The 16234-nt window shown below is 40.4% G+C and overlaps 1 protein-coding gene across 1 annotated transcript in view; it reads right to left on the minus strand.

The window, feature by feature from the left end:
* The window catches only part of LOC126259491 (neuronal acetylcholine receptor subunit alpha-3-like), a 157341-nt gene that overhangs the window by 100436 nt on the left and 40671 nt on the right, over positions 1 to 16234 (minus strand). The window lies entirely within an intron of this gene.

Genomic DNA, 16234 nt, shown 5'->3' on the forward strand with positions numbered 1-16234 from the left:
TAACCACTGCGCTACCTCGCTCGGCCACTACCACAGGGACGTCTAACAGAGCAGAGAGGTGCTTGATTGTGAGCCGTTGATCACCTCGAATGAGAGTGTCCTCTCGCACGTTCCAGCACTTTAGGAGTGACAGATGTGAGCCGCCGGCCGGCACGCGAGGGAAGAGGTTTGAGCGACGTGGTTGCTATGATGACGGGTGCGTCGCACGACGACTCGCCGTAGTTTTGTTCACTGCCAGATCTCCGTAGATATTCTCCAAGCGCCTATGAATATTTGCAGTGTTCTGATTCTCCGCTAAAGGAAACTAAGTGACAGCACTCTGCTTGGAACCCGTTCTTCGTTGCAGACGTCATTTTGAAGGCAATGTATGGTGCCACAAATTATCGGAACTTCGTGATATGCTAGGGGCTGAAGCAGGAATACTCCATGACGTTCCACAACAGATTCCGCATTTTTTCAGCGAAAGCTGGCCGAAGCAAATGTACAAATGTATTCCATTCTTACTGAACACCCCTTGTTACCTTATTTATATGTAGAGTAATACATTTTCATCGCATCAAAATTAAAAACGTATGGCCTAAAAATGCAGTTTCTTTTTAGGTCTTTCTGTATGGTAGTCCAATCAGCGGGCCACTAATGCTGACATGACGTTCAATCAGGGAAAAGTGGCCACACTCGTCGGCATGAAAAGTGTCCTACATGTGTAACTAGTAATTAGTTACTTCCGTACACTACTTATAATACTACAGTACAGACTGAGCTCAAACCCGTTTTGTAAAGAAAGCTATCATCCATCATTCTAAATCTGTATGACAATTTTTGATTAAATAGTTTATATTAATTTTATTTACAGCTGTTTTTGTTCTCTTATATTTGGTCTAATACCAAAATCCGATTGAAAACGATTTGCTCCTGCCGCTTGGAATGGCTTTAGATATGAGGGCATCAAGATGTGTAGAAAATATGTCTGTGAGCCCTAACCACAGACATTGGATGTAGTGTCGTTGGCTGTTGCCATATCACTCGCCCTAGGAAGGAAAAAGTGGCCACTGTGTAAGCATCAGAAAGAATGGGTATAGTTCCTGAATCTGCATCTGAATAAATACTCCTCAGACCGCATGAAGGTGTGTATTGGAGAGTACTTCTGGTACCATTAAGTGTTCATTAGTGAATGGAGCGTGGGAAGAATGACTACCCATAAGTCTGTGTATTAGCCTTAATTTCTCTTCGTGGTCATTTCGGGAGACGTATGCCTCTTCCCGTACACTCTTTCCTTTTTAACTTAAAAATATTTAATGTAATACCTTGCAATATGTAAATTCGAAATGTGTAAGAGGCAATATTCTATTAATAACCATGATTTGGTCAAATACATCAATGGACAAAAATTGGTTACATGGAGGAGACGTCACCCAGATAGCGTGAAACACCACCGCTCCCCTCTATAATTGCATCAGTTATTCATTTCACCGAGGAAAAGAATGAACAAGTTTCTGCAAAGCTCAGTTACTCTGTATACCGTTGAAGCTGGTCGTTGAGAGTTAGATTCCGTAGAGCTGCCATTTTGCAGGGACGTTGACTGCTGTCTTTAACACTTACTTCCAATTTTTTATGTTATTAAGGTTAAGTGATTTAGTGAGCCAGTCGAGAAGGCAAAGTTGGCTTATATAGAAAACAGGGCTGCACTTGGTTTCTGAGAATTTTCACACAAACGTCCTGGTTCATATTTATGATAAATTAAATGACTATAAATGTAACCTGAATAAAGCCGCAAACACCTGTTAACTGAAGATATATTCACCACCGGTTTCGTTGCGTTAAAGCAGCCTCTTAAGGTGAATCTGCATCGAAGTCTATATGTATTTAAAATGAAGATCAGACAATAAAAATAAACCCAAATAAAAAGTAATAAAGTAGTGTCACATAGATCAACAAATGGAGACGCTCCCAACGTTCGTAGACACAGAATCCAACCCCATGCAGAAGGGAAGTGGTCAAAAAACAATAAACGGCAGAACAATGGGGCAAATAATATAGGGGATGAGGCACTGTATTAGAAAAAAAAATCGTCGGTACTGTAACAAATATGATAAAAATGTAAAAATACAAGAGGCATAAAATTAGATATCATCAACGTACCATATGACTGAGAAATGGAACCCATTAAGTAGCCCCATTATTACAAAGATAAAAAAACCCTCCAGGACGAAAATGTTATGTAAGATAAAAAATCGGGAAGCAAAAAGTTGATTAAGCTGTGGGGCATACATGAGCGTCCATGTGGAAATCGAATGCAGATCAAGGACGAAAGGTATTAAAAAACTCTAATGTGCGATGGAAGACACTAGCGCCTTTGTTCATATGGCGATTCCCGTCAGTTTAGTATGCAGCTGACCGCCTCCAACTACATAGTTTGTAAATTTCCTGTTGTTTTGGTGTACTGAAACGTTCAGTTTATGTTAGGTGGTTCATTAATCTGTTATTCTGGTTTCCAGGTTTAGCCATTATAAATGGGGGTCTCCTGTTGTCTGATATTCACTCGCGTTTCTGACTAGTTTGTCGCCGGTAAGTTGCCTTAGGTAAGATTCATTACCTTAGCAGATTTTTTATAAATTTTTCGTCTTTCTTCCGTATTCAATTTGTACTAGGATGCACGTCTAGGCAAAACAGCCTAATTATCTGATTGCTTTCCGATTTTTAATCTTGTTTAACATTTTCTTTCTTGGGGCGGCGTTGGAGGGGGCTTTTAGATTTGTCGTAACGGGGATGTTTAATTGGCTACTTTTCTCCGACAGACGCTCCACTGAAGGTATTTTATGCTTCTTGCATTACATTTTAATCAAAATTATTACATTAACTACGGTTATTTTTGCCACAGTGTCTCATTTGCCACGCTGTTCCACCCAATGCTCTACCGGTTACTATTTTTTAATCACTTCTCCTCCTCGTGGGGTTGGATTCTGTGACAAGAAACGTTGTTGGCTTCTCTGCGTGCAAATTTACGTGAAACTACTGCAAGTATTTTCATTTGGCTTTACACCTGTTGGCTGTGCTTACTTTTGTATATATATATATATATATATATATTACGTTTTCCTTTCTTTGTAGAATCATCTGAAGATGCTGCTTTAATGCAGCGAAAACGGTGGTGACTAAATCAGCAGTTAACACCAGTTTATTCAAGTTTACCATGAATTTCTACGGATGTGGCTGTCCATATTACAGAGTTGTATGTTGAAGGATTGTGTCCAAGATGTGATACGAAATATACCCCTAACACTCACGTTAGATTAGATTAGATTAATACTAGTTCCATAGATCATGAATACGATATTTCGTAATGATGTGGAAAGCGTCATATTTTCCAATACATGACATAATTAAGTTAATATAACAACTTTTTACTTTTTTATAATTTTCTGTTTTTTTTTTTCTTTTTTTCTTAATTTATATCTAAAAATTCCTCTATGGAGTAGAAGTTGTTATTCAGAAATTCTTTTAATTTCTTCTTAAATACTTGTGGGTTATCTGTCAGACTTTTGATACTATTTGGTATGTGACCAAAGACTTTATTGGCAGTATAATTTACCCCTTTCTGTGCCAAAGTTACATTTAATCTTGAATAGTGAAGATCATCCTTTCTCCTAGTATTGTAGTTATGTACACTGCTATTACTTTTGAATTGGGTTTGGTTGTTAATAAAAAATTTCATAAGAGAGTATATATACTTAGAAGCCACTGTGAATATCCCTAGATCCTTAAATAAATGTCTGAAGGATGATCTTAGGTGGACTCCAGCTATTATTCAGATTACACGCTTTTGTGCGATAAATACTTTATTCCTCAGTGATGAATTACCCCAAAATATGGTGCCATATGCAAGCAATGAGTGAAAATAGCCGTAGTAAGCTAATTTACTAAGATGTTTATTACCAAAATTTGCAATGACCCTTATTTCATAAGTAGCTGAACTCAAACGTTTGAGCAGATCATCAATGTGTTTCTTCCAATTTAATCTCTCATCAATGGACACACCTAAAAATTTTGAATATTCTACCTTAGCTATATGCTTCTGATTAAGGTCTATATTTCTTAATGGCGTCATACCATTTACTGTACGGAACTGTATGTACTGTGTCTTATCAAAATTCAGTGAGAGTCCGTTTACAAGGAAACGCTTAGTAATTTTCTGAAAGACATTATTGACAGTTTCATCAGTTAATTCTTGTTTGACAGGTGTGATTACTATACTTGTATCATCAGCAAAGAGAACTAACTTTGCCTCTTCCTGAATATAGAATGGCAAGTCATTAATATATATTAAGAACAACAAAGGACCCAAGACCGACCCTTGTGGAACCCCATTCTTGATAGTTGCCCAGTGTGAGGAATGTGCTGATCTTTGCATATTATGAGAACTCCTTATTTCAACTTTCTGCACCCTTCCAGTTAGGTACGAATCAAACCATTTGTGCACTGTCCCACTCATGCCACAATACTTGAGCTAGTCTAGCAGAATTTCATGATTTACAGTCAAAAGCCTTTGAGAGATCACAAAAAATTCAAATGGGTGGTGTTCGGTTATTCTGATCATTCAAAATTTGATTGGTGAAAGCATATATGGCATTTTCTGTTGGAAAACTTTTCAGGAAACCAAACTGACATTTTGTTAGTACTTCATTTTTACAGATATGTGAAGCTACTCTTGAATACATTACTTTGGACGGTAATTGTTGACATCAGATCTATCCCCTTTTTTATGCAAAGCTATAACAATAGCATATTTCAGTCTATCAAGGAAAATGCCCTGTTTAAGAGAGCTATTATACAGGTGGCTGAGAATCTTACTTATCTGTTGAGAACAAGCTTTTAGTATTTTGCTGGAAATGCCATCAATTCCATGTGAGTTTTTGCTTTTAAGCAAGTTTATTATTTTCCTGGTTTCAGAGGGAGAAGTGGGTGAGATTTCAATTGTATCAAATTGCATAGGTACAGCCTAGCATCTTCTAATGAACACCTGGATCCTACTATATCCACAACATTTAGAAAATGATTATTAAAATATTTTCAACTTCTGACTTTTTGCTCGTAAAGTTTTCATTCAGTTTGATGGTGATACTGTCTTCCTGTGCCCTTGTTTGACCTGTTTCTCTTTTAATAAAATTGTTTTAATTTTATTATTAGAGTTGCTGATTTCAGACATGATACACATACTTCTGGATTTTTTAATAACTTTTCTTAATATAGCACAGTAGTTTTTATAACGTTTGATAGATTCTGGGTCACTACTCTTTCTTGCTGTCATATACATTTCCCTTTTCCGGTTACAAGATATTTTATACCCTTAGTAAGCCATGGTTTGTTACATGGTTTCTTATGAGTATATTTAACTATTTTCTTGGGGAAGCAGTTTTCAAATGCATTTACAAAAGTGCCATGAAATAAATTATATTTTAAATTGGTATCAGGTTCATGGTACACCTCATCCCAGTGTAACTGCTGTAGGCTTTCCCTGAAATTTGCAATTGTTAAATCGTTGACTGAACGTACTACTTTGGAGGACTGTTTAGTACTGCTGAATGGAGCTATGTCATATATTGTAACTAGCTGTGCACCATGATCAGAAAGACCATTCTCAATAGGCTGAGCATTTATCTGGTTAAACTTATCTTAGTCTATAAAGAAGTTATCTGTTGTTGTTGTTGTGGTCTTCAGTCCTGAGACTGGTTTGATGCAGCTGTCCATGCTACTCTATCCTGTGCAAGCTTCTTCATCTCCCAGTACCTACTGCAACCTACATCCTTCTGAATCTGCTGAGTGTATTCATCTCTTGGTCTCCCTCTACGATTTTTACCCTCCACGCTGCCCTCCAATACTAAATTTGTGATCCCTTGATGCCTCAAAACATGTCCTACCAACCGATCCCTTCTTCTAGTCAAGTTGTGCCACAAACTTCTCTTCTCCCCAATCCTATTCAATACCTCCTCATTAGTTACGTGATCTACCCACCTTATCTTCAGCATTCTTCTGTAGCACCACATTTCGAAAGCTTCTATTCTCTTCTTGTCCAAACTAGTTATCGCCCATGTTTCACTTCCATACATGGCTACACTCCATGCAAATACTTTCAGAAACGACTTCCTGACACTTAAATCTATACTCGACGTTAACAAATTTCTCTAACGCTTTCCTTGCCATTGCCAGTCTACATTTTATATCCTCTCTGCTTCGACCATCATCAGTTATTTTACTCCCTAAATAGCAAAACTCCTTTACTACTTTAAGTGTCTCATTTCCTAATTTAATTTCCTCAGCATCACCTGATTTAATTTGACTACATTCCATTATCCTCGTTTTGCTTTTGTTGATGTTCATCTTATATTCTCCTTTCAAGACACTGTCCATTCCGTTCAACTGCTCTTCCAAGTCTTTTTGCTGTCTCTGACAGAATTACAATGTCATCGGCGAACCTCAAAGTTTTTACTTCTTCTCCAAGAATTTTAATACCTCCTCCAAATTTTTCTTTTGTTTCCTTTACTGCTTGCTCAATATACAGATTGAATAACATCGGGGAGAGGCTACAACCCTGTCTCACTCCTTTCCCAACCACTGCTTCCCTTTCATGCCCCTCGACTCTTAACTGCCACCTGGTTTCTGTACAAATTGTAAATAGCCTTTCGCTCCCTGTATTTTACCCCTGCCACCTTCAGAATTTGAAAGAGAGTATTCCAGTTAACATTGTCAAAAGCTTTCTCTAAGTCTACAAATGCTAGAAACGTAGGTTTGCCTTTTCTTAATCTTTCTTCTAAGATAAGTCGTAAGGTTAGTATTGCCTCACGTGTTCCAACATTTCTACGGAATCCAAAATGATCTTCCCCGAGGTCCGCATCTACCAGTTTTTCCATTCGTCTGTAAAGAATTCGCGTTTGTATTTTGCAGCCATGACTTATTAAACTGATAGTTCGGTAATTTTCACATCTATCAACACCTGCTTTCTTTGGGATTGGAATTATTATATTCTTCTTGAAGTCTGAGGGTATTTCGCCTGTCTCATAGATCTTGCTTACCAGATGGTAGAGTTTTGTCATGACTGGCTCTCCCAAGGCCATCAGTAGTTCTAATGGAATGTTGTCTACTCCCGGGGCCTTATTTCGACTCAGGTCTTTCAGTGCTCTGTCAAACTCTTCACGCAGTATCTTATCTCCCATTTCGTCTTCATCTACATCCTCTTCCATTTCCATAATATTGTCCTCAAGTACATCGCCCTTGTATAAACTCTCATATACTGCTTCCACCTTTCTGCCTTCCCTTCTTTGCTTAGAACTGGGTTGCCATCTGAGCTCTTGATATTCATACAAGTGGTTCTCTTCCCTCCAAAGGTCTCTTTAATTTTCCTGTAGGCAGTATCTATCTTACCCCTAGTGAGACAAGCCTCTACATCCTTACATTTGTCCTCTAGCCATCCCTGCTTAGCCATTTTGCACTTCCTGTCAATCTCATTTTTGAGACGTTTGTATTCCTTTTTGCCGGCTTCATTTACTGCATTTTTATATTTTCTCCTTTCATCAATTAAATTCAATATTTCTTCTGTTACCCAAGGATTTCTATTAGCCCTCGTCTTTTTACCTACTTGATCGTCTGCTGCCTTCACTACTTCATCCCTCAGAGCTACCCATTCTTCTTGTACTGTATTTCTTTCCCCCATTCCTGTCAATTGTTCCCTTATGCTCTCCCTGAAACTCTCTACAACCTCTGGTTCTTTCAGTTTATCCAGGTCCCATCTCCTTAAATTCCCACCTTTTTGCAATTTCTTCAGTTTCAATCTGCAGTTCATAACCAATAGATTGTGGTCAGAGTCCACATCTGCCCCTGGAAATGTCTTACAATTTAAAACCTGGTTCCTAAATCTGTGTCTTACCATTATATAACCTATCTGATACCTTTTAGTATCTCCAGGATTCTTCCAGGTGTACAACCTTCTTTTATGATTCTTAAACCAAGTGTTAGCTATGATTAAGTCATGCTCTGCGCAAAATTCTACAAGGCGGCTTCCTCTTTCATTTCCCCCCCCCCCCCCATCCATATTCACCTACTATGTTTCCTTCTCTCCATTTTCCTACCGACGAATTCCAGTCACCCATGACTATTAAATTTTCGTCTCCCTTCACTACCTGAATAATTTCTTTTATCTCGTCATACATTTCATCTATTTCTTCATCATCTGCAGAGCTAGTTGGCATATAAACTTGTACTACTGTAGTAGGCATGGGCTTTGTGTCTATCTTGGCCACAATAATGCGTACACTATGCTGTTTGTAGTAGCTAACCCACACTCCTATTATCTATCAGTGGGAAAATCAATAACGGGTGTCAAATTGAAAGAACCGAGTAATACTTCATTGTCATTTTTCCTATTACCCTCTTTGAGAGAATCTACATTGAAATCCCCACAAATAATAATTTGCTTCCCCCCTGTCTGACAGATAGCAGAACAAAAAGTCCAAATTTTTCAGAAATAGATGAAAATTTCCCGATGGGGACCTATATACAGTTACAACTATAAATGTGCCTTCATTTAATTTAAGCTCACAGGCACATGCTTCTATATGTTCCTCTACACAAAACTTTTTTGTTTCTATACTTTTTGCACAATGATAACTTTTGACATACACTCCTGGAAATGGAAAAAAGAACACATTGACACCGGTGTGTCAGACCCACCATACTTGCTCCGGACACTGCGAGAGGGCTGTACAAGCAATGATCACACGCACGGCACAGCGGACACACCAGGAACCGCGGTGTTGGCCGTCGAATGGCGCTAGCTGCGCAGCATTTGTGCACCGCCGCCGTCAGTGTCAGCCAGTTTGCCGTGGCATACGGAGCTCCATCGCAGTCTTTAACACTGGTAGCATGCCGCGACAGCGTGGACGTGAACCGTATGTGCAGTTGACGGACTTTGAGCGAGGCCGTATAGTGGGCATGCGGGAGGCCGGGTGGACGTACCGCCGAATTGCTCAACACGTGGGGCGTGAGGTCTCCACAGTACATCGATGTTGTCGCCAGTGGTCGGCGGAAGGTGCACGTGCCCGTCGACCTGGGACCGGACCGCAGCGACGCACGGATGCACGCCAAGACCGTAGGATCCTACGCAGTGCCGTAGGGGACCGCACCGCCACTTCCCAACAAATTAGGGACACTGTTGCTCCTGGGGTATCGGCGAGGACCATTCGCAACCGTCTCCATGAAGCTGGGCTACGGTCCCGCACACCGTTAGGCCGTCTTCCACTCACGCCCCAACATCGTGCAGCCCGCCTCCAGTGGTGTCGCGACAGGCGTGAATGGAGGGACGAATGGAGACGTGTCGTCTTCAGCGATGAGAGTCGCTTCTGCCTTGGTGCCAATGATGGTCGTATGCGTGTTTGGCGCCGTGCAGGTGAGCGCCACAATCAGGACTGCATACGACCGAGGCACACAGGGCCAACACCCGGCATCATGGTGTGGGGAGCGATCTCCTACACTGGCCGTACACCACTGGTGATCGTCGAGGGGACACTGAATAGTGCACGGTACATCCAAACCGTCATCGAACCCATCGTTCTACCATTCCTAGACCGGCAAGGGAACTTGCTGTTCCAACAGGACAATGCACGTCCGCATGTATCCCGTGCCACCCAACGTGCTCTAGATGGTGTAAGTCAACTACCCTGACCAGCAAGATCTCCGGATCTATCCCCCATTGAGCATGTTTGGGACTGGATGAAGCGTCGTCTCACGCGGTCTGCACGTCCGGCACGAACGCTGGTCCAACTGAGGCGCCAGGTGGAAATGGCATGGTAAGCCGTTCCACAGGACTACATCCAGCATCTCTACGATCGTCTCCATGGGAGAATAGCAGCCTGCATTGCTGCGAAAGGTGGATATACACTGTACTAGTGCCGACATTGTGCATGCTCTGTTGCCTGTGTCTATGTGCCTGTGGTTCTGTCAGTGTGATCAAGTGATGTATCTGACCCCAGGAATGTGTCAATAAAGTTTCCCCTTCCTGGGACAATGAATTCACGGTGTTCTTATTTCAATTTCCGGGAGTGTATATGTCAACTCCTACTTTCTCCATATTTTCTCTAATTTCATGTGCAGAGAGCTTATATCCACTTAGATTTACCTTATCGATACCAGTAACAATGTAATGCTCGGACAGGCATAGTATATCTATTTCATCCTTAGCTTCTAAATCTTCTAAACAAACCAGAAGCTCATCTATTTTATTCTTTAAACTCACAATATTTTGATGAAATATACTTACATTATTTTTAATTATACTTTTATGAGAACCTTTCCTTATTCCAACATTTGCAGTACTCTCCTGTCTGAGTTTCTCATTGTGCTTAGGCCTAGTTCCTATACCAGTGGTCACATGGTGTTCAGAGAGGAAAATTATGTCAACTGGGTTTCGCGACTTTAATTCATCAATTAATTCAATTACCTAGGACTGAGATACAACTTGGTGGGGATAAAATTTCTGCTGACTGGTGAAAATTTATAATTGACAGCTGCGATTGGTGATCCAATGTGCCAGAATTTTGCTGTTTAATTTCTTTCCTAAACTGAAGATTTGTTTCAATCAACGTACCTACCTCCAGCGAGAATTACACCCCATACACATTGCAACATAAACGTCTCATTTGGCCGTCGCTGCCTTCGATGGCTTTCAGCATTTGGAAACACATATATTTATGATTCGTCCCACCTCACTACACGCCTCCAGACTCGTAACGTCCACTTTCTACGTTTGTTTGATTCATACAGGGCTTGCAGTGTTGTCTGATACTGTGAGCAATAGCCTTTTACGATATTTCCGACGTGTAGTGTGTGTAGATCCCATCCCAGTGTTCGTTGCGTAAATGTTTGAGCTGGACATACCTCCACTGTGAGCAGCAGTTCATGTGGTGGGTCGAAACTTATTGCCTTTCAAAAGCCTTCTGAACTCTCCTCAGCGAGGAGCCATTTACGATATCTGTTCTTACGCAGTTTTACATTGATGCGAGTGATGCATTGTATACACTTTGGACAGTATACTTCGTTTTACACAGAGCAATGTGATGCAGTGGTTAGCACTCTGTAATCGCTTGCGCGAGGATGATGGTTCAAATCACCGTCCAGCCCTCTCCCCTTCAGATTCCCGTGATTTCCCGGAATATTGCCTTTGAAAAGGCATTCTGCAATCGGTGCTTAGGACACTAAAGGGCAAGGTCATCAGTATCCCAATCGCGAGAAAACATTCTCATTTCACGGTATGACGCTTTAAGCCGAATGTTACCAGATTCCGAATTGTCACGTATAGTTTGATGTTGAAGTACATATCTACCATAATTTGATATACCGTAGCAGATATACTTGTAAGTGTGTGCTTTTCTGTGCCAAATTTCTTGAGTTGCCTGTGGCCAGATTGCGGTTTAGTTTGATACTGGCTTCTAAACATTTGTATATTACAGCGGGAAATCAGTAGTTTATCTAACTACTAATGACTAGTACGTCAGTTTAATACCCAGCATCACCTTACAAGTTTCCACTGTACACTTAATCAGTGGAACACACTATCATTACATGGAGAAAAAAGTTAAAGAAGATTATATTCCCACACAATATTTGGCCTTCGCAAAACATACAAATAACGGTTCTGACTTGATAGATCTTGCTTGCAATAATGTTTTGAAACATCATATTACCACGTACAACTTAAACTACAGAATTATTTGAGGATTAGATGATTCTACATTACGTCCAGTGGCTTCTACATCTACATCTACATGCATACTCTGCAAATCGCATTTAAGAGCCTGGCAGAGTGTTCATCGAACCACCTTCACATTTCTCTATTATTCCAATCTCGTATAGCGCACGGAAACATCGAACACCTATATCTTTCCGTACGAGTTCCCATTTCCCTTATTTTATCGTGGTGATCGCTTCTCCCATTGTTGGTCGGTGTCAACAAAATATTTTCGCATTCTGAGGAGAACGTTGGTTATTGTAACTTCGTGAGAAGTTTCCGTTGCAACGAAAAACGTCTTTCTTTTAATGATGCCCTGCCCAAATGGTGTAACATTGCAGTGGCACTCTCTCCCACAGTTCGCTATGATACAAAACGTGCTGCCCTTCTTTGAACTTTTTCGATGTACTCCGTCAGTCCTATCTGCTAAGGATCCCACACCGTGCAGCAGTAATCTAAAAGAGGACGGACAAGCGTAGTGTAGGCAGTCTCCTTAGTAGATCTGTTACATTTTCCAAGTGTCCTGCCAATAAAACGCAGTCTTTAGTTAGCCTTCCCCACAACATATTCTACGTTCTTCCAGTTTACATTGTTCGTAATTTACTTCCAAGGTATTTAGTTGAATTTACGGCCTTCATATTTGACTGATTTATGGTGTAACCGAAGTTAAACGAATTCTTTTAGCACTCATGTAGATGACCTCACACTTTTCATTATTTAAGGTCAACTACCCATTTTCCTACCATTCAGATATCTTTTCTAAATCGTTTTGCAATTTATTTTGATCTTCTGATGACTTTATTAGCGAAAAACGACAATGTAATCTGCAAACAACCAACGCGGCTGCTCAGATTGTCTCGCAAATCGTTTATATAGATAAGGAACAGCAAAGGGCCTACCTTGGGTAACGCCAAAAATCACTTCTGTTTTACTCCATGACTTTCCATCAGTTACTACGAACTGTAACCTCTCTGACAGGAAATTACAAATCCAGTCACATATCTGGGACGATATTCCATAGGCACGCAATTTCACTATGAGCCGCTTGTGTGGTAGAGTGTCAAAAGCCTTCCGGAAATACAGAAATACGGAATCTATCTGAATTCGCTTGTCAGTAGCACTCAACAGTCCATGCGGATAAAGACCTAGTTGTATTTCACAAGAACGATGTTTTCTGAACCCATGTTGACTGTGTGTCAACAGACCGTTTTCTTCGAGGTAATTCGTAATGTTCGAACACAATATATGCTCCAAAATCCTGCTGCATATCGACGTACATGTTATGGGCTGTAATTAAGTGGATTACTCCTACTACCTTTCCTGAATATTTGTGTGAACTGTGCAACTTTCCAGTACTTGGGTACGGATCTTTCGTCGAGCGAACGGTTGTATATGATCGTTAAGTATGGAGCTAATCCATCAGCATAAGCTGAAAGGAACCTAAATGGTATACAGTCTGGACCAGAAGACATGCTTTTATTAAGTGATTGAAGTTGCTTCACCATCCCGAGGATGTTTGCTTCTACGTTACTCATGTTGGCAGCTGTTGTTGATTCGATTTCTGGAATATTTACTTCGTCTTCTTTTGCGAAGGCATTTCGGTAGCCTGTGTTTAGTAATTATGCTTTAGCAGCACTGTCCTCGATAGTATGTCCATCGCGCAAAGAAGCCAGCTTTCATCACAAAACACAACAGACCTCTTGCCCGCCCTCCAATGACCTCTCGCTTGATACCACTGAAGTTGCAAATGGCGATGATGTGGGGTCAGTGGAATGCACGCTATAGGCAGTCTGGCACGGAACGGTCCTTGAAATATCTGATTTGTAGCAGTTCGTTGTGTCACTGTTGCACTAATTGCTGCTCAAATTGTTGCTCCAGATACAGTACGATGCGCCAGAGCGATACGACGAACACGGTAGTGCCACGTTGGAGTCCGGAGCCTGGTCTTCTTCCGACCGTGTATTCTAATGATCACCTCTGTCAGCAGTCATGTAAAATGGCTACATCACTGCCACACTGCCAAGTCTTTCTGCAGTCTCGCAGAGGACGCATCAAGCTTGTGGTGGTCCTATTACACGATCTTGTTCAAACTCGGTGAGGTGTTGATAATGGTGTATTTGTCACCTTAAACGCATTCATGACTAACATCAACTCATCTAGTGCTGTATTAAAGGTAATTTACGCTCACGACCAATACAACGTGTATTTTAAAGCAAACCTGATTTTCATCCCCATAGTGGCACTACTAGCGCCACTCTTACGCGACTTGCGCTACACTGGGATAGACATAATGTTTCAGATGTAAGAACACGCCAACTAACTTTGATTTAGGTCGCACAACTCCATCTTGGTTTTGTGATTTTTTTCCTTCAGTGTAATTTTTGTTTTGTTTTTGTTTTTTCGTTTAGACTAAGAAAAGGGTTAAATTAGGGCCTAGAGTGGGCTTAAAATTCAAAGTGAAAGGATATCAGTGATATGATTCGCTGATGACTTTGCTATCTTCAGTGAAAGAGCAAAAGAACTTCAGGACGTGCTGAACTGAATGAACAGTTGAACGATTCAAGATATGGATTGTGAGAAACCGAAGAAAGACGAAAATAATGAGGAGTAGCACAAATGTGACTAACGATAGGGTTAAAATCAAAATTGGGACTACGAACTAATTAATTCGGCAACTTAAGCAAAATTCCTCATGACGGACGAAGTAATGAGGACGTAAAAGGCAAATTAGCGCAGTCAAGGACGGCACTCGTTGCCAAGAGAAGTAACTAACACTGGCCATATTCTAAAGGAAGGTATTTCTAAGAATGTACATTTGCAGCATAACATTATATGGTGCTTAACCACGGAGTGCGGAACATATAGGAAGGGAGAAAATTGAAGCCTCTGAGAGAGGGTGTTGAAAAATGGTTTTTCCAGTGTTTGTGGTCTAGTATGATAAGAAAAGAGGAGGTTGTTCGCAGAATCGGCGAAGTAAGGAAGATTTGGAAAACACTGGCTAGAAAGAAGGACCGGATTTTATCACATGTGTTAGAACTTCCATGGTAGTAGAGTGAGCTGCAGAGTATTAAAACTGAGTGGGGAGACGCATATTTGAATATTTCCAATCAATAACTGAGGCTGTAGGTTGCAAGTGCTACTCAGAAATGAGGAGGATTCAATGCGTCTAGCATCACGTTTGCGGTCCATGTGAACCTTGTTTGTTTCATAAATTGAAGTGTGTATCAGACGAATTATTTCGATAAGTGACTTCACGCTTAGGAAGGAGTTTGTTTCTGTGTAGATAAAGCTCGTAACGAGGTAAATTTCCTTGTATACGGAATAATATAGTTACGAATGTCAATTAGTATCCTTTTAAGAGAGGTGTTTAGTGGTAGGATGCAGCTGAAGTTCATAGTGGAAGGACAGGAATCGTGCTAGATATGAAGTCGAAGATTCCCGACGGGACACCAGTACGCAATGCTTTTCTAGTCAAGGATTTGAATTGTGAAACTGCACTGTATTGACAATCCGAGTGTTCATATTTAGAAAATATCTCGATTTCGTTTTAAAGACAAGAGATCAAGTAAATAACTAAACTGATTACTACTCTTGAGAACAGTAAATACACAGGGTGTAAATTTTAGGTTGACAAACCAGAATAATTCGAAGAATAAGCCTCACACGAAAATATGTGTAGAATCCAAAGTTGATTATTTTCAAGGGGGACATCTGCTGGTGCTAAAATTAGCCCGCCACCCCAGCCCCCTGGGGGTGTGGCGGGATGCAGTTTTAAAATTTCAAATGGGAACCCCATTTTTTATTGCAGAATCAGATTCTACATAAAAAGAACTACGTACATTTTGTTTTAAAGATTTGCTTTCATTCTTGTTATTAGGCGCTGTAATTCAAGAAAATCCATGTTCTCATTTTTGCGTGGAAAATGGTTACGGATAAATAAAAAATACTTATTTACTTCGTAAATTTTGATTCGCTAAAACTAAAACTCTCCCTCGCTCCCCATAGGGTGGAGCTTGAGAGAGGGGAATTAGAGTTTTACAAATGTTGACCCAAATACTGTATTAATTTTTTCCTCATATTCGGATAAGTTTTGTCTGTTTCGTGGTCAAGAGGTCACACAACTTTTAATTATCAAACAAACATCTGAGTAGCCAACTAACTAACCAAACATCCTACTTACTAATTAGTGAAATCATTTTTATTTATTCGTAACCATTTTCCATGCAAAAATGAGAACATGGATTATCTTGAATTACAACGACAAATACCAAGAATCAAAACAAATGTTCAAAACAAAATGTACCAAGTTTTTTTTACGTAGAATCTGATTCCACAATAAAAAATGGGGGTTCCCATTTGAAATTTTAAAGTTGCCTCCCGCCGCACCCCCAGGGGGCTGGAGTGTCCGGCTAATTATAGCACCAGCAGATGTCCCCCTCGAAAATAATCAACTTTGGATTC

This window comes from Schistocerca nitens, chromosome 5 (genome assembly GCF_023898315.1).
Source record: "Schistocerca nitens isolate TAMUIC-IGC-003100 chromosome 5, iqSchNite1.1, whole genome shotgun sequence".
Lineage (NCBI taxonomy): Eukaryota > Metazoa > Arthropoda > Insecta > Orthoptera > Acrididae > Schistocerca > Schistocerca nitens.